We start from the raw sequence: 25,907 nt of genomic DNA, 5'->3' as shown, positions 1-25,907 counted from the left end.
GTAGAAACGGTTCAGCCGGGCTTAGTTAAGCCACAAATGAAGGCCAGAAGTTGGACTTGGTTGACAAAGACTATTTGAGATGCACACCATTAGGAGCATTGGATAGGTCGTGAGGGCTTATCCCCACTACCTCCCCCAACTATGACAACATAGAGGAACTAGGGCGTTCACAGTAAAACAAAGTAGTACAATAGAATCAATGAAAAATTACAAATAACTGCTGACAAGCAATCAATGTGCAGAAGAGACAATCAATGCAATTACAAAATAAATAGATAACGAGAGAGAGAAATAAATAAATAATACTGAGATCATGAGTTGTAGAGTCCTTGAAAGCGAGTCCATGGGCTGTGGAATCAGTTCAGAGTTGAGGAGAGTGAAGTTACCTGCATTGGTTCAGGAGCCTGATGGTTGAAGGTAATAACTGTTCCTGAAGCTGATGGTGTGAGTCCTAAGGCTCCTGCACGTCCTTCATGATAGCAGCAGCAAGAAGAGAGCATGGCCTAGATGGTGGGGTCCTTGATGATAGATGCTGCTTTCGTAAGACAATGGATGCGCTCACTGGTGGGGAGAGCTTTACCTGTGATGGGCTGGGCTGTGTCAACCACTTTTTGTAGGTTTTTCCATTCTTGTGCTTTATTATTTCCGTACAAGAGCATGATACAGCCAGTCAGGATACTCTCCACAGTGCATTTATAGAAGTTTGTCGAAGTTTTAGATGGCATGTCAAATATACACAAAATTCTTATCTTTGTTATTCCTTGTTCAATGTCCTTTCTAATATATGGCAAAAACAGAACCTCTCCCGGTTATCCAAATGTGGTCTTACCCAAACTTGGTTGGGAAGGAGGAGAAGATGGCGGTGCGATAGCAGCACGCGCGGCCGCTCCAGTGAATGATATCTGTAACCTGTCAAGTAAGAGACCGTGCACAATTCTGATTTGACGGAGACAGACGTGAGAGTACGGAGGAACATCTGGAAAACTTCTGAAACACCCGCTTCGCTGCCACTGCTACTGTGTGGTAACCGGAATCTCCAGAGCAGAAGGACCCAAATCCTCGGCTTTGCTTGTTTCAGCAGCCGGGGCTAGGTTGAAGGTGCTCGGCAGAGGATGGCGCTCGGGAGGCTGTATCGGAGGGGCTGGTTGGAGGCTCGAAGTTTTCAGATGGACGGACTCAGTGTCGGCTGTGGTCAGCTGCTTCCAAGGCATCGGCAAGTTGACGGTGCCTGGAGGTTTATGGCAGGGAGTTTGCCCCTTTTGCTGCCTGCTATCGGGGACTCAGGAGTTGATCGACTCGGGGACTTTGAGACTTTTTTAACGTGCCCATGGTTTGTTCTTCATCAAATTATGGTATTGCTTTGCACTGCTGTAACTATATGTTATAATTATGTGGTTCTGTCAGTGTTAGCCTTTGATTTGTCCTGTTTTCAGTGATATCACTCCAGAGAAACATTGTATCATTTCTTAAAGCATGTATGCATTTCTAAATAACAATAAAAGAGGACTGAGTGTTCTCATAATCTAATCTAATTGATTTGGATTTGAAGTTTTCACATTTGAAGCACCTGGAAGGAAGCAGTTTTTAATTTATGGCCCTGGGTACCATCTCAAGACTGTGGTAATTTTGGAATTAATAGCCAGGGAAAAGTTCGGCAATGTCAAACCGCCTGTCCATACTAATTGGGTTGTCTTGTATAAATACAGAAATTATTCAACAGGCTGAATTTCAGTAGATTGGCTTCAGAACAAAGTTGAAGCATGATTAATCATAGTACATCCAACAATTCCTGGCATTTGAAATAATGAACGATGAAAGATTGTTTTCCAGTTGCTGTGAAATCAATGGTGAATGCATCTGCTTAATTAGAATACAATGTACTTCTGTGGCAATATCTACTGCATTATTGGAAGCTATTTTAGCAAGAGTATAAATAGAATTGAAAAACCATAGCAAAGATTTCACATCAGTTTTGGGAAACTTGTCAACATCCCATCAGATCACATATCCTCGCCTAAATCATTATTTAGGATTGCAAGACAGAAGGTAGTGGAGGTACTCAGTGGGGCCTGTAGAAAACAGAGCCAGTGTTCCCAGCCAGCAAGGCTTCATTAGAACTGGAGAAAGTCAGAGGTGTGAAGTTGCGGAGAAAGTGAGGAAGGAGAGAAGGGAACAGAAGGGAAGGTGGGTGATAGGGCGGTAGGTGGGAAGTCTGGACATGTTGAAGGAGTAACACACTGATGAAGGAAAAGTAATTTAGTGCTTTTCCTTTTGATCACTATCAGAATCTGCACCTCAAGTTTTGGTCGGTATAGTCCTCCATCTCATTATGAGCATACAAAACCCCCATCGGTAGTGTCCTGGGGTAGATGGAGTATTTCTTTGGCAGTTTTCCTAATTATTCAGTCAAGGCCTTTTAGAATATTTTGCGAGACTTTATTTAAAATTAAGCAGTAGTAAATTCTTCGACTGTCAAGGACCATTCTTCAGGGAATGGTGCAGGGGAAAAGAAAGAAGGGCAGACAGAGGAAGAAATGGACAGACAACATTGCAGAGTAGACCGGAGGGAGCTCTGCCACAACCCAGGCACTCACCCACAACCGTGAGAGATGGAGGCAACTGTACATCAATGCTCATCTGTACAGCGCCCCTATGACCCAGGCGGGTTGCGGGATCCATTATCGCAACCGTAACCGTAAATTCCTGAGACTATATATGTCCTCAGGAGCTCAATGTAGAGTCTCGGCCCAAAACATTGGCTCTTTGTTCCTCTCCATAGATGCTGCCTGACCTGCTGAGTTCCTCCAGCATTTTGAATGTATTTCGGCAGAATCTCTTATGTAGATGCTGAAAGACACACGTTTGGAGAAGGCTGCAGCTGAGCTACCAGATGTGATGTGAGCACCACATCATTTGACTGCATGTGGCCTCAATGAGCCCAGGTAAAATTACAGCCAGTGGGCATCAGAGAATAAGCACTGTGATGGTTGGAGTACTACCTCACACAAAAATGGCTTTGATTGTGTGAGGCCCTCTCAGCCTCAGGACATCACCGAAGGAGAGTCTTTCAGTCATCTTCACATCCTTCATAATCCCATTCCTTCTCCATTCTGTCTCAAGCTTACCCTTGGCTGTGCATTGTTTATCGCTATTCACATCTCCTCAGCAAGTGAAGCATGCCTGCGTTGCAGAAAGAACAAGACACAATTCAGGTATGAGTTTATAACAGGCATTAACATTCCTACTAATAAACAGGCAATGACCATCTCCAACGTGAGAAAGAGTAACCACCTAACCTGGAAGTCCAATAGAATTTCCATTGCCAAGTCTCACACCATCAACATCTTGAGGACAACCATCTCCAACATGACATAGTGTAACCATCTGACCTTGAGGTTCAATGGCACTTTCATTGCCAAGTCTCCCACCATCAACGTCTTGTTGGTTACCATCAACCTACAGCTCAGGTTAATCAGCATATAGGTTCTGTGGCTACAATACTGATCAGAGTTTGGGTGTCCTGTGATTGATCCATTGGTATGGGTGTTATCCCATATAAAGAAAGCGACGAGCCGCATTTATACACTTAAGAAATATTGCAAAAGTATGTCTGCTTCTGTCACATAACGACGCTGAAAAACTAATTCACACCTTTATATTGAATAGACTAAATGACTGCATTCGCTTTTTACTGGCCTTCCAAAGCAATCTGTTTGCAAACCTCAACTCATTCAGAACACCACTACTAGACTTCTAACTAAAATCAGGATGAGAGAGTGTGTCATTCTTGTCACAGCTGTTCTGCATTGGCTTCCTTTTACAGTTGATTTTAAAGTCATCTTTCTTGCTTTTAAAGCTCTAGCTCAGATCAACCATCAATTAGAAGAAGAAATGTCATCTAATCTATTTTTGATGTCTAATGTTATTACTTGGCATTGGGTAGGTCAAGGTCCTGTTTCTAGTGAAGTTGATTGAGAATTCATTTCCTGAATGACTAAAGGTTTCAGTATGAGATGGACACGTTGACAATAACTTAAAGATTAAACAGAATAGATCGTACTTCTACATGAGACTAAATAAATAATTTATTACTTTCTTTTCTTCCCTCATTTGTCTCACATTTTCATTTTTCACATGGTTCTACTTTGCTGGTTGGTTCAGCTTGTCAACTTTGTGTTGGCTGGCTTTATTCTGGGTCACTGGGGAAAAAAAGATCACTAGTGGTTCCTCGAAGTTCCCACTGGGTAGGAACTAGAGATAAATGTCAAATCATTCAGCTGTAAGCTCCATTCCAGTGAGTGACTCATGGATAAACATGGTTTAGCATCATCCACTAGAGTATTGCCAACTTTACGATCCTTGTGGGGCAACTTAGAGCCCAAGTGTCATAGAGCACTACAGCACAGAAACAGGCCCTTTGGTCCATCTACTCCATGCCGAGCTATGATATTGCCTAGTCCCATTGACCCGCACGTGGACCATAACCTCCCCATACCCCTTCTATAAATGGGTTTATCAAAATGTCTCTTAAATGCTGAAATTGAACCCGAATCCACTACTTCCACCGGCAGCTGTTCCCCCCCCCCCCAGGTTCTGATTAAATATTTCACCCATGAACTCTAGTTGTAGTCTCACCCAAAAAGTTTGATTGCATTTATCCTATCTATACCCCTCATAGCTTTGATATCTCTATCACATCTCCAGTGCTCCCGGGAATTAAATCCCTTTTCAAACCTTCCATATAACTCAGGTTCTCAAGTCCCAGCAACATCCTTGTAAATTTTCTCTGCACTCTTTCAGTCTTGTTGATATCTTTCCTGTAGGGAGGTGACCAGAACTCAGAATCAGATTTGGCTTTATTATCACCGGCATATACCTTTATGGCTGCCATACATAATAATAGAAGAAAAAATTGTGAATTACATATATTGAATGGTTAAATTAAACAAGTGGCGCAGAAATAAAAGTAGTAATGTAGTGTTCATGGGTTCAATGTCCATTTAGGAATCGGATGGCAGAGGGGAAGAAACAGCACATAATCTCCTTGTTTGAGAAAATCAGAAAGGAAACTGTATTACCCATATGGATCTCATATCGGGGATCCAACTTCCCATTTACATGCAGAGTGCCCTATCCAATTGCCTTCGCTATGTTTATCTCTGTATAAATTTTCTATGACTAAATATTTACAGCCATTCAGCTGAACTGACAGGAACCACCATCTCCCCCATCCACGTGGTCATTTGTTCCTTGTCCTCCTGCCTATATATCCAGCTTTTAATGAAACAAATCTCAATTATTCTCCCAGTGGGAGAGTAGTCCACATCCTCACCATTCTTTGGGAAAAGAAGAGTGTCCTTAATTCCCTTTTGGACTTATTTGTGACTTTGTAGATGAATGGCTGCTTTTTCTAGTCTTGGCTGTAACTGAAACATTGCTTCTATCACTATCCTGTTTTCAAGAGTTCTATCATGTTGTCCTGATTTCTACGAAAGAGACCTTTCCTAACAGACTGAAACTGGCCAGTCAAGTAAATTTTTCCTGCACTTTCTCCTCTGCCACACTTGTACACGTCAAGATTCAAGACTCAAGATTGTTTATTGTCATTCTCCAGAACATGAGTGTAAAGGAGAATAAAATAATTCTTACTCTGGATCCAATGCAATGTATAAAAACACAGTAAGCATAAAAACACAATAAATATAAATATAAAAGCAATCCTACAAAACACAATCTGCAAGTAACTTTGAGTGTGGCTGTATATACTTAAGATTAGCTTGTACAGTATGTACATAACATATAGGTACAGGAGTATCTATATCTAAGGTGATTCTAATAGGAAATGATGAAGAGACAAAGAGACTCTTGGCAAGAGGAAGTCTTCTAGGTAGCAGCAGGACATTTGAAAACACAGCAGGACAGTGACTGTGTAGATACGAGGTGTGGAGTGTAAGCGTTAAGTGTGTGGGGGAATGAAGGGTACTGAGGAGCTGTGGAGAGGAATGGCTGATGTGAATGTCATGGTGGGCTTTCAGTTATTCTGGAATATTGCTGTTGTAAGACTATAAGACATAGGACCAGAATTAGATCTTTAGGCCCAGCAAGTCTGCTCCGCCATTCCATTATGGCTAATTTATTATCCCTCTCAAACCCATTCTTCTGCCTTCTCCCTATATCCTTTGATGTCCTGATGAATTAAAAATCTATCTACCTCCAATCTATCAGCCTCCATGGTCATCTATAGCAATGAATTCCGCAGGTTCATCATTCTCTGGATCAAGAAATTCCTCTTCATCTCTGTTCAAAAGGGGCATTCTTCTATCTTGAGGTTGTACCCTCTGGTCCTAGACACTCCCACTATAGGAAACATTTACAGCACCAATTATGACTTTAGCATGTACCACAGCAAGTGAAATTATCAATCACAGTCACTATTGCAATGTATCAAACACCACAGTCAATGGACACAAAGCAGGACTGCAGAACATCTGATAATCTTCATGGTTACCTGGAGTAATGTGCAATTTTACACCACACATCTGCATTCACTTTCTTAACTTTTTCGAAGGCTGCTTTCTGGTGTTCCTGCACTAACTTGATTCCTCCAAACAGACAATATATTTTCTCCACCCTCGGTGCTGAAATCCCCAGAGGTAGTGAGATTGTCAGGGAGGGATTCCTGAAGCAACGTTGAAGTGCTGACATTCATCGTTTATTTTCGTTGCTGCGAGAAGTTCATGAGAAGTCTTTGAACTACGCAGCAGCCTCTCAGGTGGGTCATGCAATTTTTTGAGCTTCAAAAGCAAGAGAAAATCTGCAGATGCTGGAAATCAAAGTAACACACACAAAATGCTGGAGAAACTCAGCAGGCTCGGCAGCATCTGTGGAAGAGTACAGTCGATGTTTCAGGCTGAGACCCTTCATCAGGACTGGGAAAAAAGGATGAGGAGTCAGAGTAAGAAGGTGGGGAAGGGGCGAGGAAGAAGTACCAGGTTGTAGGTGATAGGTGAAACTGGGAGGGGGGAGGGGTAAAGTCAAGAGCTGGAAAGTCAATTGGTGGAAGAGATAAAGGCCTGGAGAAGGGGGAATCTGATAGGAGGGAACAGAAGGCCATGAAAGAAAATGAACAGGGGAATTTAGAAACATAGAAACAAAGAAACCCTACAGCACAATACAGGCCCTTCAGCTCACAATGCTGTGCCGAACATGTACTTACTTTAGAAATTACCTAGGGTTACACATAGCCCTCTATTTTTCTAAGCTCCATGTACCTGTCCAGGAATCTCTTAAAAGACCCTATCGTATCCGCCTCCACCACTGTCGTCGGCAGCCTATTCCACGCACTCACCACTCTCTGCATAAAAAACTTACCCCTTGCCATCTCCTCTGTACCTACTTCCAAGCACCTTAAAACTGTACCCTCTCGTGTTAGCCATTTCAACCATGGGAAAAAGCCTCTGACAATCAACACGATCAATGCCTCTCATCATCTTATACACTTCTATCAGGTCACCTCCATCACTCCAAGGAGAAAAGGCCAAGTTCACTCAACCTATTCTCATAAGGCATGCTCCCCAATCCAGGCAACATCCTTGTAAATCTCCTCTGCACCCTTTCTATGGTTTCCATGTCCTTCCTGTAGTGAGGCGACCAGAACTGAGCATAGTATTCCAAGTGGGGTCTGACCAGGGTCCTATATACCTGTAACATTACCTCTCGGTTCTTGAACTCAATCCTACGGTTGATGAAGGCCAATAAACCGTATGGTTTCTTAACCACACAGTCAACCTGTGCAGCAGCTTTGAGTGTCCTTTGGACCCGGACCCCAAGATCCCTCTGATCCTCCACACTGCCAAGAGTCTTACCATTAATACTATATTCTGCCATCATATTTGACCTACCAAAATGAACCACCTGACACTTATCCGGGTTGAACTCCATCTGCCACTCTCAGCCCAGTTTTGCATCCTATTGATGTCCTGCTGTGACCTCTGACAGCCCTGCACACTATCCACAACACCCCCAAATCTGTGTCATCAACAAATTTACTAACCCATCCCTCCACTTCTTCATCCAGGTCATTTATAAAAATCACGAAGAGAAGGGGTCTCAGAGCAGATCCCTGGGACACACCACTGGTCACCGACCTCCATGCAGAATATGACCCATCTACAACCACTTTTTGCATTCTGTGAGCAAGCCAATTCTAGATCCACAAAGCAAGGTCCCCTTGGATCCCATGCCTCCTAAATTTCTCAATAAGCCTTGCATGGGGTACCTTATCAATTGGCTTGCTGAAATCCATATACACTATATTTACTGCCCTACCTTCATTAATATGTTTAGTCACATCCTCAAAAAATTTGATCAGGCTCTCTAGGCACGATCAGCCTTTGACAAAGCCATGCTGACTATTGCTAATCATATTATGCCTCTCTAAATGTTCATAAATCCTGCCTGTCAGGATCTTCTCCATCAACTTACCAACCACCGAATTAAGACTCACTGGTCTATAATTTCCCGGGCTATCTCTACTCCCTTTCCTGAATAAGGGAACAACATCTGCAGCCCTTCAATCCTCCGATACCTCCTCTGTCCCCATTGATGATGCAAAGATCATTGCCAGAGGCTCAGCAATCTCCTCCCTCACCTCCCACAGTAGCCTGGGGTATATCTCGTTCGGTCCCGGTGACTTATCCAACTTGATGCTTTCCAAAAGCTCTAGCACATCCCCTTTCTTAATGTCTATCTGCACAAGCTTTTTAGTCTGCTGTAAGTCATCCCTACAATCGCCAAGGTCTTTTTCCGAAGTGAATACTGAAGCAAAGTATTCATTAAGTACCTCTGCTACCTCTTCTGATTCCATACACACTTTTCCACTGTCACATTTGATTGGTCCTATTCTCTCTCAGTCTTATCCTCTTGCTCTTCACATTCTTGTAGAATACCTTGGGGTTTTCCTTAATCCTGCTCGCCAAGACCTTCTCATGGCCCTTTCTAGCTCTCCTAATTTCATTCTTAAGCTCCTTCCTGCTAGCCTTATAATTTTCTAGATCTCTATGGTTACCTAGTTTTTTGAACCTTTCATAAGCATTTATTTTCTTCTTGACTAGATTTTCAACAGCCTTTGTGCACCATGGTTCCTGTACTCTACCATCCCTTCCCTCTCTCATTGGAACATACCTTTGCAGAACGCCACACAAATATCCCTTGAACATTTGCCACATTTCTGCCATACATTTCCCTGAGAACATCTGCTCCCAATTTATGCTTCCAAGTTCCTGCCTGATAGCTTCATATTTCCTCTTACTCCAATTAAACATTTTCCTGACTTGTCTGCTCCTATTTCTCTCCAATGCTATGGTAAAGGAGATAGAATTGTGATCCCGATCTCCAAAATGCTCTCCCATTGAGAGACCTGACACCTGACCAGGTTCATTTCCCAATACCAGATCAAGTACCGCCTCTCCTCTTGTAGGCTTATCTACATATTGTGTCAGAAAACCTTCCTGAACACACCTAACAAACTCCACCCCATCTAAACCCTTCACTCTAGGGAGATGCCAATGATTATTGGGGAAATTAAAATCTCCCATCATGACAACCCTGTTATTGCACCGTTCCAGAATCTGTCTCCCTATCTGCTCTTTGATGTCCCTGTTACTATTGGGTGGTCCATAAAAAACACCCGGTAGAGTTATTGACCCCTTCCTGTTTCTAACTTCCACCCACAGAGACTCAGTAGACAATCCCTCAATGACTTCCTCCTTTTCTGCAGCCGTGACACTATTCTGATCAGCAGTGCCATTCCCCCACCTCTTTTGCTTCCCACCCTCTCCTTTCTGAAACATCTAAAACCTGCCAGTCTAAGTACCCATTCCTAAGGTATCCAGGTCTCTGTAATGGATACAACTTCATAGCTCCAAGTACTGATCCACGCTCTAAGCTAATCTGCTTTGTATATGATACTCCTTTCATTAAAATAGACATATCTCAAACCATCAGTCTGAGCGCATCTCTCCTCTATCACCTGCCTATCCACCCTCTCGCACTGTCTACAAGCTTTCTCTATTTGGGAGCCAGCCGCCCCTTCCTCTGTCTCTTCAGTTCGGTTCTCACCCCCCCAGCAATTCTAGTTTAAACTCTCCCCAATAGCCTTAGCAAACCTCCCTGCCAGGATATTTGTCCCCCTCAGATTCAAGTGCAACCCGTCCTTATTGTACAGGTCACACCTGCCCCAAAAGAGGTTCCAATGATCCAGAAATCTGAATCCCTGCCCCCTGCTCCAATCGCTTAGCCACGCATTTATCCTCCACCTCACTCTATTCCTATACTCACTGTCGCATAGCACAGACAGTAATCCCGAGATTACTATCAATCGCAAAAACACAGAATGTATGGTGCTATCCAAAAAGAAGGAGAATCCTATCTGCAGGCTGAAAATAAACGGGAAAGACATAAAACAAGTGCAGAACTTTTGCTACTTAGGAAGCTGGGTGACATCAGATGGCAGGTGCGACATGGACATCAAAAGAAGAATAGGGATGGCAAAAGACACCTTTACGAGAATGAAGAGTATACTGACCAACACTAAACTAGGCATGACAACTTGCCTCAGAGTACTGAAATGTTACATTTATCCAGTTATGTTATATGGATCAGAATGTTGGACAATATCTAGTAACATGAGGAAATGAATTGAAGCAGCAGAGATGTGTTTTTTTAAATTCATTTTTTAATGAATTTCTACATTGGAACAAAAAAACACAACAAAAAGGAGATTTATACAGTGCAAAACTAACGTGTCTGCTGTACAATTGATAGCAGTAAAGAAAAAGCACCCAAAATAAAATCATATAAAGTTAGTTTCCACCCCACCCTCCTACTACGCACTCCAAGCCAACCATTACGATATAAAGAAAAGTTAATCAGAGCATTTGTTGCCACAGAGCTGTGGATGTGAAAAAAAGTATATTGCCCACTACCTAACCTATAATATATTTCACATCATATAAAAAACCCATAAAAGTTAACCAGAAAAGAAAGCTGGATGTAAGGGACTAAATCACTGAAAGAAAAAGGAAGATAGATGTGGTTTTTGAGGAGGATGCAAAGAATATCATGGATGAAATGAGTATCTAACGAGGATGTCATGAACAGAGCAAACACAAAAAGAGAAATAATGTATGAGATCATGAAAAGGCAAAGTAACTTCATTGGACATGTGATGAGGAAAGAGGAGTTAGAATGCACGGTAATTATGGGAAAGATTGAAGGGAAGGAAGCAAGAGGAAGACAAAGAGAAATGATGATGGAGACAGCAGCCAGAGAACTGGAAATGAATACCAATGAATTGATCCACTTGACCCCAAACAGGAGTGTGTGGGCCATGGCAGTCAAAGCTCAATCTGGGCATGGTACCTGATGATGATGATGATGATGATGATGAATCCCGAGATTATAACCCTTTTGGTCCTGTTTCTCAGGTTCTATCCATCTCCCTGTAGTCTGCTTTCAGGGCCTCCTACTCTTTTCCTACCTATGTCATTGGCACCAATATGTACCACGACCTTTGGCTGTTCACCTTCCCACATCAGGATATCATGGACACGATCAGAAACATCCCGGACTCTGGCACCTGGAAAGCAAACTACCATCCTTGTTTCTTTCCTGCATCCACAGCATCGCCTGTCTGATCCCCTAACTATAGAGTCCCCTATCACTGCTGCCATCCTCTTCCTTTCCCTGACCTTTTGAGCCACAAGGCCAGACTCTGTGCCAGAGGCACGGTCACTGTTGCTTCCCCCAGGTAGGCTGTCCCCCCCCCCAACAGTACTCAAATTTACTGTTAAGGGGGACAGCCACAGGGGTACTCTCTAGAATCTGACTCTTGCCCTTCCCTCTCCTGACTGTTACCTACTTAATTGTTGAGCTTCTTCAAAGAGCAATGAAAGGAAGTGTAGTTAAACCACTGGAAGGCAGAAAGTGGTCTTTGACATTTGAGGAAGTGGCAAAGCTAACCCTGATCTGTTACTGGTTTCCGTTACACATAACAATGATGTTTGGTTGGCACTTGTTAGCTGCGAGTTATTTCAGGTTTGAGCCTGGAAATGACATTTTACTGTCATGCCTGAAAGCAGTTTAAAAGGTCATGTTTTTCCCACATTGCACAATTCAAATACGATTACTTGGAAGAAAACTTGAATATTTTCAACTGCAACAAAGACTCATCAAAATGCAGAAAGCTAAAATCAGTTCTGTGCAGGTCAGTTAGTTTAGTTTTTAGATCTGTGCATAATTGGTTTCAAATTCAGAAACTCATGCAGTGATAGCACATTTGTAATATCACAGATTAGGAACTTCACACCAATTTATTACTGGCTCATTATTAACGTCACATGAAAATTTCAATCCAACTTTTAAATCAAAATTGGATTCTTCCTTGAGAAAGAAAAGAATAATAAGATTTCAATTGTTTTATGACCTCAAAGTGCTTTACAGACACTGATATTCAATGGTTCAATTTAATAACAGAAAATATATACAGTTTACAATCTGAAATTCGTATTCTTCACAGACATCCAGAAAACAGAAAGAAAAAAATCCAAAGAATAAATGACAGAAAATGTCAGAACCCCAAAACTCCCTCTCTACCTCCCGCTTCCCACACACAAGCAGCAACAAACGCATCGACCCACCCCCTCTCCCTTCCCCCACTTGCTCCTGCAAAAGCACCTACCTCCCCTCCCTCCCCCACCACTCACCATGCAAGCAATAGCAAAGCCTCCAAAGAGGCCATGATCTGGATGCTGCTCGACCCACTGAGATCCTCCAACAGTTTGCTCTTTTGCTCCAGATTCCAACCTCTGTGTCTCAATGTTGACTCCGATTATGGACTTTAGCAATTGTTCGTAATCATTCGAGAAAGATGGGCGATTCTAACAAAACACTAAGCTGGTCTAATGTCAAGTAGGTTCCATTATACTCAACTGAATGTAATCCCGGTCTGGCCAATGACAGGACCTTGAACACCAGATTCAAACTCTAGTTGTACCGACTGAGCAGCCTCATGCTTCCCACTCATATGGACTCCTGGTCGCTGGACTTCAAGCATAGAATGTGGAGCAAAAGCCTGACCTCCAGCTCCTCCGCATCTCACTCCCTATATCCTAACCTGATCTATCACTCCCTTCTCTGTCCCCAAAGCAATACTTTTGAACTTTAAAAACGACAAGTCAGAGCCACAATCTTGATGGAGACTGCAGCTTGGTACCATCTTGAATTACAGACTGATACTATTGCATTGCTTGAGCTTCTGCCTTGTACTGTCTACAGTGGAAGACTATTGCATCATCCAAGCATGAGCAAGGGAGTTATTCCTGATAGTCAATCTTCTATGCCTCAACCAACATCACCAACAGTAGGTTTGGACTGTCTAGCAGAATTGATTTCAATAATTTTCCTAAATAAGTAGGGCTGAACAATTGGCCTGTTCTGCCTCTCTAAGAAAGATTCCTCCAATCCTGAAAGTACCCATTGGGAGCATCACTCCAAAGTAAGTTTCAGCTAATTCCAAGGGTTATCCTTTCACTATTTGTAGGACCGTGCTGGGCACAAAAGCCTGTTTTGTTTCTTTCAAAAAGTATCCCATTTACTTTAAAGTACTTTGGAGCACCCTGAAAAGGATATCCAGGGTGCTTTAGAGACAACTTTGCCTGTACCCACGATCAGTGCCTTCAAAAGACCTCTAAATGGGAGAAGAGGGAGATTGGAAATCTTCCATCATGTGTAGCTTGTACCTCTCCCTTCTGAATATGATAATGTACAAATCAATTAGACACAAATCCCAAGCAAGCAGAAACATTTTGAGTTTAGTTTTGTCTGTGCAAGTTCTGCCACATTTTACTTCTGTTTTAGCACCAATCCTCTGAAAGGTGAAGTTAATTATACAGAATTTTTCAAAGATGCCTGTCCATTCTATGAATATAATTCAGTGCCACACTCCCAAGTGGCATAAAGTAAAACGTAAGTCATCTTATCACACTGGTAAATAGGTCACGAGTTGCCCCTGGGGAATGGATAAGACTGTACGACATAGAAGCAGAATTAGACTACTTGGCCCATCAAGTCTACTCTGTCGTTCCATCATGGCTGATTTATTATCCCTTTCAACCCCACCGTGCTGCGTTCTCCCTGTAACTTTTGATACCCCTAAGGTTCTGGAGCAGATTTCTCACTATTCTGGAGCAGATTGCCAGAACTATAACAGGAACACTTAAGATCAGCCATGATGCATCCAGAGAGGATGCTTTTTATTGTGCATCTACAAAGATTAGTGAGGGTTAACAAGTTGAATAGGGTGTCAATTATCCCATACTGAACGGAGCACGCACTCCTTAATGGGGGAGCTGACTGCCCCAGAAAATTTCAATGGATGACACCACAAGGCTCAAGATAGGTCCAAAGCATGATTCATACAGAATTGCCTAGGAGATACAAGGACTCAGGACTTTGTATCACTGATCTGGATTTAATTAAACCTTTCTTCAGAACAGTTACGTCCATCCAGGGGGACTGCGGAACAACTACATGTAAAAACCAGGGAAGGGCATCAGCTACTGTACTTGACCTTTTTCAAAGTCTTTGATTCCATCAATAAGAGGGATAGTGGGATATTCTACTCAAACTTGGCTGTCCACAGAAATGTGTCACCACCTTAAGTCTGCTGCACAGTGGCATGCAAGCTGTGAGCCCAACCAATAGTTCTACAGCAGAGCTGATCTCAATAAAGATCATTCTCAAAGAGGCTGGTCTCTCCCCATCACCCCAACACTTATCTCAGTGATCATTTGCTACAGTGTCACCTCCAGTGATCTTTCTACAGGAATGGAGCTAAATTAATAGTCTGAATAACTGGATTATTCTGCCTCATTGAGAAGGATTTCTCCAGTCCTGGAAGTACCTGTTAGGACCATCACTCCAAAGCAGTTTTCAGCTAATTCCAAGGAAACTCCTAGGAGTTATCCTGTGGGAGCAGTTCAATTAATGGCAACTTATCCCCAGAGCCAAGGTCCCTTGATTGGCAGTATGCAGACAATAACTGTATTTACAAATGTTCGGAGAAAGGTCTCAAACCATTAATGTCTCACTCATCGAAGCATACAAGAAAATGAGCCTTACAGTCCACATCCACAAGGCAAAGATGCCAAAACAAACTGCCCCATTTCACAAAACTGTTCTCCAACAATAAAGGTTCAGGGTGAATCTGGACCTCTTCTCAAATGCCAAGACCCAGCTCTGGGCAAAGGTAGACACAGCGGTGAAATCCATCATCACCTTCAGTGCACCAGTGGAAAAGGGTGTCTGAAGATCAGGACCACAGAACTAGCACAAAGCTCATCGTCCACCAGGCTTCTCCAAACCTCTGGATCTAGGGGCCCCTCAGCCCATTGGGTCTCTGCCAGCAGCTTGTGGAACATTTCAGCTCAAGTTTATTGTCACAAGCACAGGTATGGTGAAGTACAGGTATAATGAAAACTCTGCGTGCAGCATCACAGACATGGAGGTACAGACAACACACAGAACATAAACTATGGGAGACAGTGAAGTAAGAACAGCAAAACATTAGTGTAAAAAAAAGACACAATCAGGGACAAATCCCTGAGAGTGCAAGAGGTGGTCTGTAATAATCCATTGTTGAGGCAGACTTAGTGTTGTGCAGGTCAGTTCAAGAACCTGGTGGTTGTTCCTGAACCTGGTGGTGTGGGACTTACAATTTCTGAACCTCTTGTTTGATGGTGGCAGTGAGAAGATGTCCCAGGTGGTGGTAACCCTTAATGATAGATTTCTCCTTCATTAGGCAGTGCTTTCTATTGATGCTTTCAATGGATTTCCCATCGCTAAGTCCCACTCTTCCCCTGTTTCCCTATGTCCCAGTCATATATTCTATCTCCAGAACCCAAATAATTTGCAAAAAACTGTCTACCTGGACATAAAAATTCCAGATCATGTCTGCTATCTGTGTAAAACCATCTTTTTATCTATATCCTCTCATGCAATGCGGCCAGCACTTTAAACCTATGCTCCCTGGTCTTTGAGGCATTCAGTGATGGAGAGGATTTCCCTCTGTTGATGTAGATGAGACAGTCCCCTTTGATGGAATGACGCAAGATCTTCTCAATGCCCTGTATAACATTTATTCCCCAGCCATCATCAGTGATGAGTTTCTCATTTCAGTTTGGGGGAGCTTGCTGCGCCCAAATTGGCTGTTGTGTTTACTATACTGCGACAGCAGTCACACTTCAATACACATTTAGTGCAAGCACAACGTTTTCCCCGTTGCCTGCTGTGTCGAGCTATCCTAATTTTCAGGTCCTCAGATTTATATTTGTGAAAACAATCTTTATTAACTGAGTCACGGCTGAGTTCCAGTCACGAGCAATGGTTACCCTGCTTCTCCTGCTCCGGGCTGTTTTCTAAAGGTCAGGCAGAGAGTGTCCCTGGCTAAAGTTCAGTGATCACAGTAAATTTATCGTTGAACTAGTACATATATGTCACCATATACTACCTTGAGATTCTTTTTTTTTTGCAGGCACTTACAGGAAAAATAAATAAATACAACAGAATTGATGAAAAACTATACAACAACAAAAACTGACAGGCAGCCAATGTGCAAAGGAAGAAAAATTGTCCAAATAGATAATACTGAAAATATGTTATTATTATTATTACTGAGATACAGCAAGGATAAGGCCTTTCTGGCCTCTTGAGCCGTGCTGCCCAGCAATCCCCTGATTTAATCCTAACCTAATCACAAGGCAATTTACAATGACCTACAAACTGGAATGTCTTTAGGCTGTGGGAGGAAACCCAAGTCGTCACAAGGAGAACTTACAAACTCCTTACAAGTGACAGTGGCAATTGAACCCTGGTCACTAGTACTGCTAACCACTATGCTACCATGCTGCCCAGCCGATGTTGTAGAGTTCTTGTGGAATCAGTCCAGATTTGAGGTGAGTGAAGTTATCCACACTGATTCAGGAGCTGATGGTTGTAGGGTAATAGTTACGATCTTTCTAGGGGTAGAAAAATTATTAATCCATAGTGTTTAAACCTCTGCAATATTTTATTTGTCGGCAGGAAGATTATAACTACTTCTATGGTCAGATTATTGATTAAGGTTTGGAATGAATGATGGGATTAATTTAACTTGTCTTTACACATCTCTAGTGGGAACGAGTGTGCAATTGTTCCAGTCTGGCCATTCTCCTCTGACCTCTCTGATTAACAAGCCATTTTTGCCCACAGAACTGTCACTCACTGGCTGCTTTTTGTTTTTTTGCACCATTTTCTAATCTTTAGAGATGGTTGTGCGTGAAAATCCCAGGAGATCGACAGTTTCTAAGATACTCAAACCACCCCATCTGGCACCAACAAAGTTGCAGTTTTCATTCTGACCTTGCGTAATTTTATTTCTAAATGAGAAATAGCTTGATAGAGATGTATAGGAGGCATAGATAGGGGGGCCAACCAGTAACTTTTTACCACAGCAGAAATAGCTAATACATGATGTCATAATTTTAAGGTGATAGGAGGAAAGAATAGGAAAGGATGTCAGAGGCACATTTCTTACACAGAGTGTTGGGTCTGTGGTACGCCCTGGTGGTAGACATGTATGAACTAGGGAGATTTAAGACATTCTTAGATAGGCACATGGAATGAAAGGAAAATTGAAGGCTGTGTTGGAGGGAAGGATTATATTGATCTTGTGGTAGGTTAAAAGGTCAGTCCAACATCGTGGGCCGAAGGGCCTATTATGCTGTACTGTTCTATATTGTACAGTCAGTGGTCACTTTATTAGCTATGCCTGTATACCTGCTCATTAATTCTAATCGGTGACTCATGTGCCAACAACTCAATGCATAAAAGCATGCAGACATGGTCAAGAGGCTCAGTTATTGTTCAGACCCAACATCAGGATGGGGTCGAAATGTGATCTGAGTGACTTTGACCGTGGAATGATTGTTGGTACCAGACGGGGTGGTTTGAGTATCTCAGAAACTGCTGATCTCCTGGGATTTTCACATGTAACAGTCTCTAGAGTTTACAGAGAATGGTGCAAAAGACCAAACAGCATCCGGGGAGTGGCAGTTCTGTGGGTAAAAATGGCATGTAATTAGGTGCCTTAAATACATCCAATGACCAGGCCACCACCTTCTGCCTAAAGTAATTCCCACTCGTGTCCATTCTAAATGGATGTTCCTCTATTCTGAGGTTATGCCTTCTGGTCCTAGACTCCTACGTTATAGGAAACATCTTCTCTACATCCACTCTATCTAGGCTTTTCAACATCCAGTAGGTTTCAATCAGATTCCCTCTCATTCTTCTAAATTCCAGTGAATACAGACCCAGAGCCATCAAACGCTCCTCATATGATAACCTTTTCATTCCCAGAATCATTTTTGATAACCCCCTTTGAACCCTCTCCAAAGTCAGCACATCCTTTCTTAGATAAGGGGCCCCAAACGGCTCGTGATACACAGGCCTTATAAAGCCTCAGCTTTTTATATTCTGATCCTCTCAAAACGAATGCAAGCTTTGTATTTGCCTTCCTCACCCAAGACTCAACCTGCATGAGGCCTCCCAAGTTCCTTTGCACCTCGAATTTAGAATTCTATCCCTGTTTCATAAATAATCTACACTTTTATTCCTTCTGCCAATGTGATCATACACTTTCCAACTGCCTCTTCTTTGCCTATTCTCCTAATCTCTCCAAGTCCTTCTGCAGCCTTCCTGCTTCCTCATCACTATCTGTCCCTCCACCCATCCACAAAATTGGCTACAAAGTCATCAATTCCATCATCCAAAACATTGGCATAAAATATAAAAAGCAGTTCCAGCACCAACCTCTGCAGGACCTCTTGCAGTTTCTTAACTCTACCCAGAAATATCGTACATCTTCCAATCCTTTGTCACCTCTTTCTAAGGATTTGATTTCATTTTTTTACCAATAGAGCCACGTCAACCCTCTGACTACCTGCCTGTCCTTTCAATACAATGTGCATCCTTGTACATTAAGCTCCCAACTATAACCTTCTTTCAGCCACGACTTGGCAATGCCCCAAACAATCTAGTGGCAAAGAAATCATAAAAAAAAATCCTACAATCGATTAACCTAAGCTTTTGTCACGATATGTTCTAATCTTTATTCATTAGAAAACAATGGTAGGACATTGTTTTCACTCACTGTACCAAGCATATAATTACACTTATGAGCAATAATTGGTAAATGATGTATTATTGTCACATGTACCAAGATACAGTGAAAAGCTTTTGTTTGCGTACCATCCAAGCAGATTATTCCATACATAAGTACATCAAGTTACTTCAAAAGGAAAAAGCAATAACAGAATGTGGAATATAGTGTTACAGTTGCATGTGGGTAGACAAATGAAGTTCAAGGGCTATGACAAGGTAGACTGGGAGACTAAGAGATCATCTTTGGCAAACGAGAATTCTGTTCAAGTGTCTGCCAATAGTGGGATAGAAGCTATCCTTGAGTCTGGCAGTATGCAGTTTCAAACTTTGTTATCTTCTGTGTCACAAGAGAGGGAAAAGAGTGATTGACTGGGTTGGGGTTTGTCCTTAATTATGATAGCTGTCTTCCCAATGCAGCACTATTTTAGATGGAGTCATCAAGGGAGGGTTAGTTTTCATGAACAATTGGACTGTGTTCACAGATTTGCAATTTCTTTTGCAGTCTTCGGCAGAGCAATGTTTGCATGAAGTCAAAACAGGACCTGGCCCCTCACTATGCATTGACTGAAGGACCCTACGCTATGGTCTTTCCCCCACAGTGTAGAGCGGGGTTTCCCAACCTGGAGTCCACAGACCCCTTGCTTAATGGCATTGGTCCATGGCATAAAAAAGATTGAGAATCCCTGCTCTAGAATTTAGGGAATGCTGCAAAAACAAAACACCCAGTGAGGAGAATGGTTGGAGCTGACAGGAAGGTGACAGTGACTCACATAACTGTGTGTATTACAACAGTGGTATGTGGAAGAGCATTTCTGAATGCACAACACATCAAATCTTGAAGAGAATGAGTTGCACCAGCAGAAGGCCACAAACGTGCACTCAGTGGCCACTTTATTAGGTATAGGAGGTACGTACTCAGTGGAACCCCAGGTTTAGAGGTTGCACGAAGCTTTAATGTGTCCCTCTGCACATGGTCCTGCACCCCGGAAAGTTCCAGTCCTTACAGTGGAAGATTAACAGGTTTCAAAAACATACCAAAATGTGTTATAAGTGATTATTTTTTTATTTCAAAATATAGTTTATTCACTGTAAATCCAATCCAGGACAGGTCTTTCCCAAGGGACACAAGAGACTTGAGCTGCTGGATTGTGATCAACAAACAAACTACTGGAAGAACTCAGCAGGACAGGCAGCACTTTTGGTAGTTCTCAACCCAAAACATTGACTATCCATTTTCAAAGTCAAAATCAAATGAAAGTATGTATATGCTACCATATACCATTGTGAATCATTTTCTTGCAGACATTTAAAGAAAAATGAAGGAAACAATAGAATTTGTGATAAACTATACATAACCAAAGACTAACAATGTCAGGGTGCTGGAGCAGGGATCCAATCGCAGACCCAGTACTATGCACACAGTGATATTAATTGAGTAACAAATCCCGAGGTGCAAACAAAGTCAGCGTCAAAGTTCAGGCAGAGATCAAAACATCCAGAGAAATCCAAAACCCAGAATCAGGAAACAGTTAGAGCCGATATTCAGACAGACAGAGTACAGATACAAATGCTGAAAAGACTCAAGAAAATTCACTAGCCCAATCTGGTAACAAATAGGTGAAACCACAGGACTGAAATACACTGAGCAATAAACAGAGAGGCAGATGATAGGTGGAGCACAATGAGACACAGGTGGCAGCAATACAGGTAATAATGAGAAACAGATGAGAGACGGAGTACTCAGTAATACAGGGACTGAAGTAGAGCAGGAGAACCTGGCAATACAAAACCATAGACTGACAGCTAGAGGGAAACACACAAAAAGACAGAGTTCAGCTGGAGGTACTGACAAACAAGTAACCAGGATCAGCAACTTTAAATTCCTCGGTGTTACCACTTTAGAGGATCAGTCCTGAACCCAGCATGTAAATGCCATTACAAAGAAAGCATGGCAGCTTTTTTTTCTTCCTTAAAAGTTTCCGAAGATTTGGCATGATGTCTAAAACTTTGACAAACTTCTATAGATGTGTGGTGGAGAGTATATTTACTGGTTGCATCACAGCTTGGTATAGAAACACCAATGCCTTTGAATGGACAGCCTACGAAAGATAGTCCATCACGGGTAAAGCCCTCTCCACCATTGAAAACATCTGCACAGATCACAGTCACAGGAAAGCAGGATCCATCATCAAGGTCTGCCATCATTCAGGCTATGCTGACTTCTCACTGCTGTCATCAGGAAGAAGGTACAGGAGCCTCAATACCCACACCACCAGTTCAGGAATAGTTACTACCCCTCAACCATCAGGCTCTTGAACCAGAGGGGATAATTTCACTCAACTTCACTTGGCCCGTCACTGAACTGTTCCCACAACCTATGGACTCACTTTCAAGGACTCTTCATCTTATGTTCTTGATATTCATTGTTTATTTATTTATTATATTTATTTATTTTCTCTTTCATTTGTATTTACACAATTTGTTGTCTTTTGCACTGTTGGGTGTGGTCTTTCATTGATTGTGTCGTGTTTGTTATATTTACTGTGAATGCCCACAAGAAAATGAATATCGGTGTTGTATATGGCGAATATATGTACTTCGATAATAAATTTACTCTGAACTTTGATAGTGTGCAAATAAAAAAATAAACACATAATACTGAGAAATGAGTTGTAGAGTCATTGAAAGTGAGTCTAAGGGTTGCGGAATCAGTTCAGAGTTTGGTGAGTGAAGTTATCCACCCGGGTTCAGGAGCCTGATGGTTTAAAGATAGTATTTGCTCCTGAACTGGTTGGTGTGGGATCTAAGTCTCCTGTACCTCGTAGAAGTGAGAAGAGCGTATGGACTGGATATGGGGGTCCTCGATGGATTCTGATTTCTTGTGGCAGCCTTCTCATAATGTGCTCAATGGCAGGGAGGACTTTGTGGTAGATTGGGCTGCATCTACTACTTTCTGTATACTTTTCCATTCTTGGGTATTGATGCCTCCATCCATCCTGTTTGCATCCAGGCAGTGGTGCATATGGGTTTTCCTCCACAGATTTGCCTAACCTACTGAGTTCCTCCAGCAGTTTGGATTCGCTCCCGTCTTTCTCTACGTCACAGTGGCATTGATGCAAAACAATCTGCTTGTGTCCCTCGTGTCTCCTCAAATAATACATCCGTTATCTGAGATGCTGTTGCAGAGGCAAATGGCAGCTGGGCTTCATCCACTTGTCACCTTGATCTTGTTCCCAAGGAGGTGTGCTGGCCAGGGAGGCAAGTACCAACCAGAACTAAAGACTGTCCTAATTGAACGCTTTGTGGCCAGGATAACGTAACAGTTGGCACAAGGCTATTACAGCTCAGGATGTCAGAGTTCGGAGTTCAATCCCAGCAACCTCTAGAAGGAGTTTGTATGCCTTCCCTCTGGAATGCGGGGTCCCAGTACCCAATTCAGCGCATTGTGGCCACAGTATCGGAGTGGTTAGTGCAACCCTATTACAACTCAAGACTTCAGAGTTTGGAGTTCAATCCCAGTGTCCTCTGTAAGGAGTTTGTATGTCTTCCCCGTGGAATGTATGTGGGTTTCCTCCGGGTGCTCCAGTTTCCTCTCACAGTCCAAAGGCGTACTGGTAAGGAGGGTAATTTGTCATTATAAATTGTCCCATGATTCGGTTAGGGTTAAATCAGGGATTACTGGTGGCACAATCTCCAACTATAATACTGTGTTTTGATTAGAAGGTTACAGTGCGCTGTATTCTTATTTTACTTACTTCTAGATTTTATGTAAGGTATAAAAGCAATCAGCATTGTAGACTTGCTCTGGTGTTAGATTTTCATCAGCGATGCTTTAAAAAATTAATGCAATTATGTACGGTAAAAAGAATCAGCATCATAAACTTTTCTGAGTGCTAGATTTTCAAGATCAGCAGACGCTTTCAAAATTTAATGCCGTGCCTTTTCTTAAATTTCTGCAATCAGTCTGCTGAATATTCACAATTACCTTCAATTTTCAGTTCATCGTGATAGACCTTTGCTTGTTTCATGATCAGCATACCATTTAGTGGCATATGTTCACTCTGATGCTGACAATACACAACCAAGATCTTCATTTTTCACTTTATGCATTGTTTTGCTATTTTTCATTAATTTCTGTTCACTGCATAGGTGAGGTCGCTTCTGAGAACTGTCTGCAGTGTGCAAAGACCTGTGCATCACCTGGAAACCTTCCCAACCTCTTGTGGAATATTCCATCTGTTGTGTCACGTCAGTACTCAAAAAAATACGGATTTCGGAGGTTTTGGGATTTTGTAATTTGCGATAAGAGGTTTTGGGTTTTGATTTTGAAATTTCCGATAACCTGCACCAAGCCAAATCGACCTGGCCTGAAACAGCCAGCGCACCAGGCATAGTCAAACTTTTTGTCTGCAGAACATCGAGATGTCCATGGAGGAATGCTGACCACTGGTACGTTCCAGGCTGCAGAAGTATGTGCTGTGGGATGCATTGAAGCTCAGTGCAGCCACTGCAAGGGCTTGGAGGGAAAGGGCTACAGTGTCGGGTCTTTCTGCTGCTGGACATGGAGGGGCTGGGTTGGATGAGGAAGCCCTTCAATCATTGTGGTAGCATACCACCCCAGGGGGCCACGTGAGTGGCAACAGTCCTATTGGTTTTAAAGGACTGTAATAGAACACTAATGAAAGCTGTTGGCAATTTACTGGTAAATGTTTTCTCACCCTATGAGGAGGCATCGTAGCTTCTCCACCAGTTTGTTTGTTGCTCTAGGTTTCAGCAGCTGCAGAATCTCTTGTGCCTCTGCCTAAACCAGTTTCCTAGAGTCACAGCAGAAGGGAGACAACCAGCTAAGGTCTTTAAATGTGAAATATTCTAACTGTGGGTGTGAAGGAACAGTTTATTCTTCCCTCAGGCCAGTGTCTGATTAGAAATTTGAGCATCTGTCTTTCTGCAGCATAATGATCATCCATTTCACTCAAGGCCCAATTCGTACTTAGACAACAGAGATTAGCACGTCCATCTCCCTCAGACATCACTGTCCAGCCAAGATTCTTCAAGTCAGCTGTTCTCACTTTCAGTCTTGTTTACTTGATTTTATTTAGAGATATGGTATGGAACAGACCCTTCTGGCCCAACGAACCGCACCACCCAGTCACCCACCTATTTAACCCCAACCCAATCACAGGACAACTTACAATGACCATTGAACCTACTATCCAGTGGGAGGGGACCGGAACAGCCAGAGGGAACCTAGGTGGACACGGGGAGGATGTACAAACTCCTTACGGATGACTCTGGAATTGGACTCTGAATTCCGATGCCCTGAGCTGTGATAGCATTGCTCTACGTTCCTGCGGCATCCTAAATTGAAACTCGTTAAAAAGATGTCCTGATGACGAGACTCGGCCTGAAATGCTGACTGTTTATTCATTTCCATAGATGGTGCCTGACCTGTTGAATTTTTCCAGCATTTTGCGTGTGTTTCTCTGGATTTTCAGCAGACACAGAATGTCTTGTGTTTACACACTTATTAGAACCAAAATTACAGAAAGCAGAGACTTTGACGTTGTCCTCTTTTTACAAAAAAATAGTCTTGTTCAATACAATGCACACAAAATGCTGGATGAACTCAGCAGGTCAGGCAGCATCTACGGAAAGGAACAAGAGTCAACATTTCGAGCTGAGACCCTTTATCGGGGCTGGAAAGAGAGGGGGAAAATTCCAGAATAGCAAGGTAGGGGGAGGGGAAGTTAGAAGGTGATAGGTGAATTAAGAAGGTGAGGGGTGATAGGTGGAAAAAGTAAAGGTAAAAGCAAAGGAGAGGAAGAAGGAATCTGAATGGAGAAGAGCATGGACCATTGGGGAAAGGGAAGGAGGAGGGTCACCAGAGGGAAGTGATAGGCAGATGAGGTAAAAGGGGAGTCATAATGGGGAATGGAAAAAGGGAGAAGAGAGAGAGGGGGATAAACTAACAGAAGCTAGAGATAATGATGTTCATACCGTTAGGTTAGAGGCTTCCCAGACAGAATATGAGGTGTTGCTCCTCCATTGTGAAAGTGGCCTCATCATGGCAGTATAGAGGAAGCTATGGACTGACATGTCAGAATGGGAAAAGGAATGGGGAATGGAATAGAAATGGCTGACCACTGGAAAATCCTGCTTGCTAAGGTCAGAGCGAAAATGCTCAACAAAGTGTTCACCCAATCTACCTCAGGTCTTGCTGATGTAAAGGAGCCTGCACCTGGAGCACCAGATAGAGTAGGTGACCCCGACAGACTCACAAGTGAAGTGTTACCTCAGCTGGAAGGACTGTTTGTGGACCTGAGGGAGGAGGTGAATGGGCAGGTGTAGCACCTCTGCCTGCGGGGCTTGGAGCTGGGAGGGAGATTAGTGGGGAGGGACAAATGGACAAAGGATTCTTGGTGGGAGTGATCACAGCAGAACGTGGAGAGTTGTTCAATTCTGGCCTCATTATCATTCTTAAGGTTAATAGCTTCTCCATTGCTGGTTGGATCTTCAGCTGCTTGGACACACAAGACTGAAACTCTCCATTTGTACTCACAGTGGTACAATAGTGTAGCGGTTAGCATTATGCTTTACGGTGCCAGCGATCAGGGTTGAATTCCTGACGCTGTCCCTAAGGAATTTGTACG

This window comes from Mobula birostris, chromosome 18 (genome assembly GCF_030028105.1).
Source record: "Mobula birostris isolate sMobBir1 chromosome 18, sMobBir1.hap1, whole genome shotgun sequence".
NCBI classification, from domain to species: Eukaryota; Metazoa; Chordata; class Chondrichthyes; order Myliobatiformes; family Myliobatidae; genus Mobula; species Mobula birostris.
The sequence above is the reverse complement of the archived record's forward strand: the minus strand, read 5'-3'. Positions refer to the sequence as shown.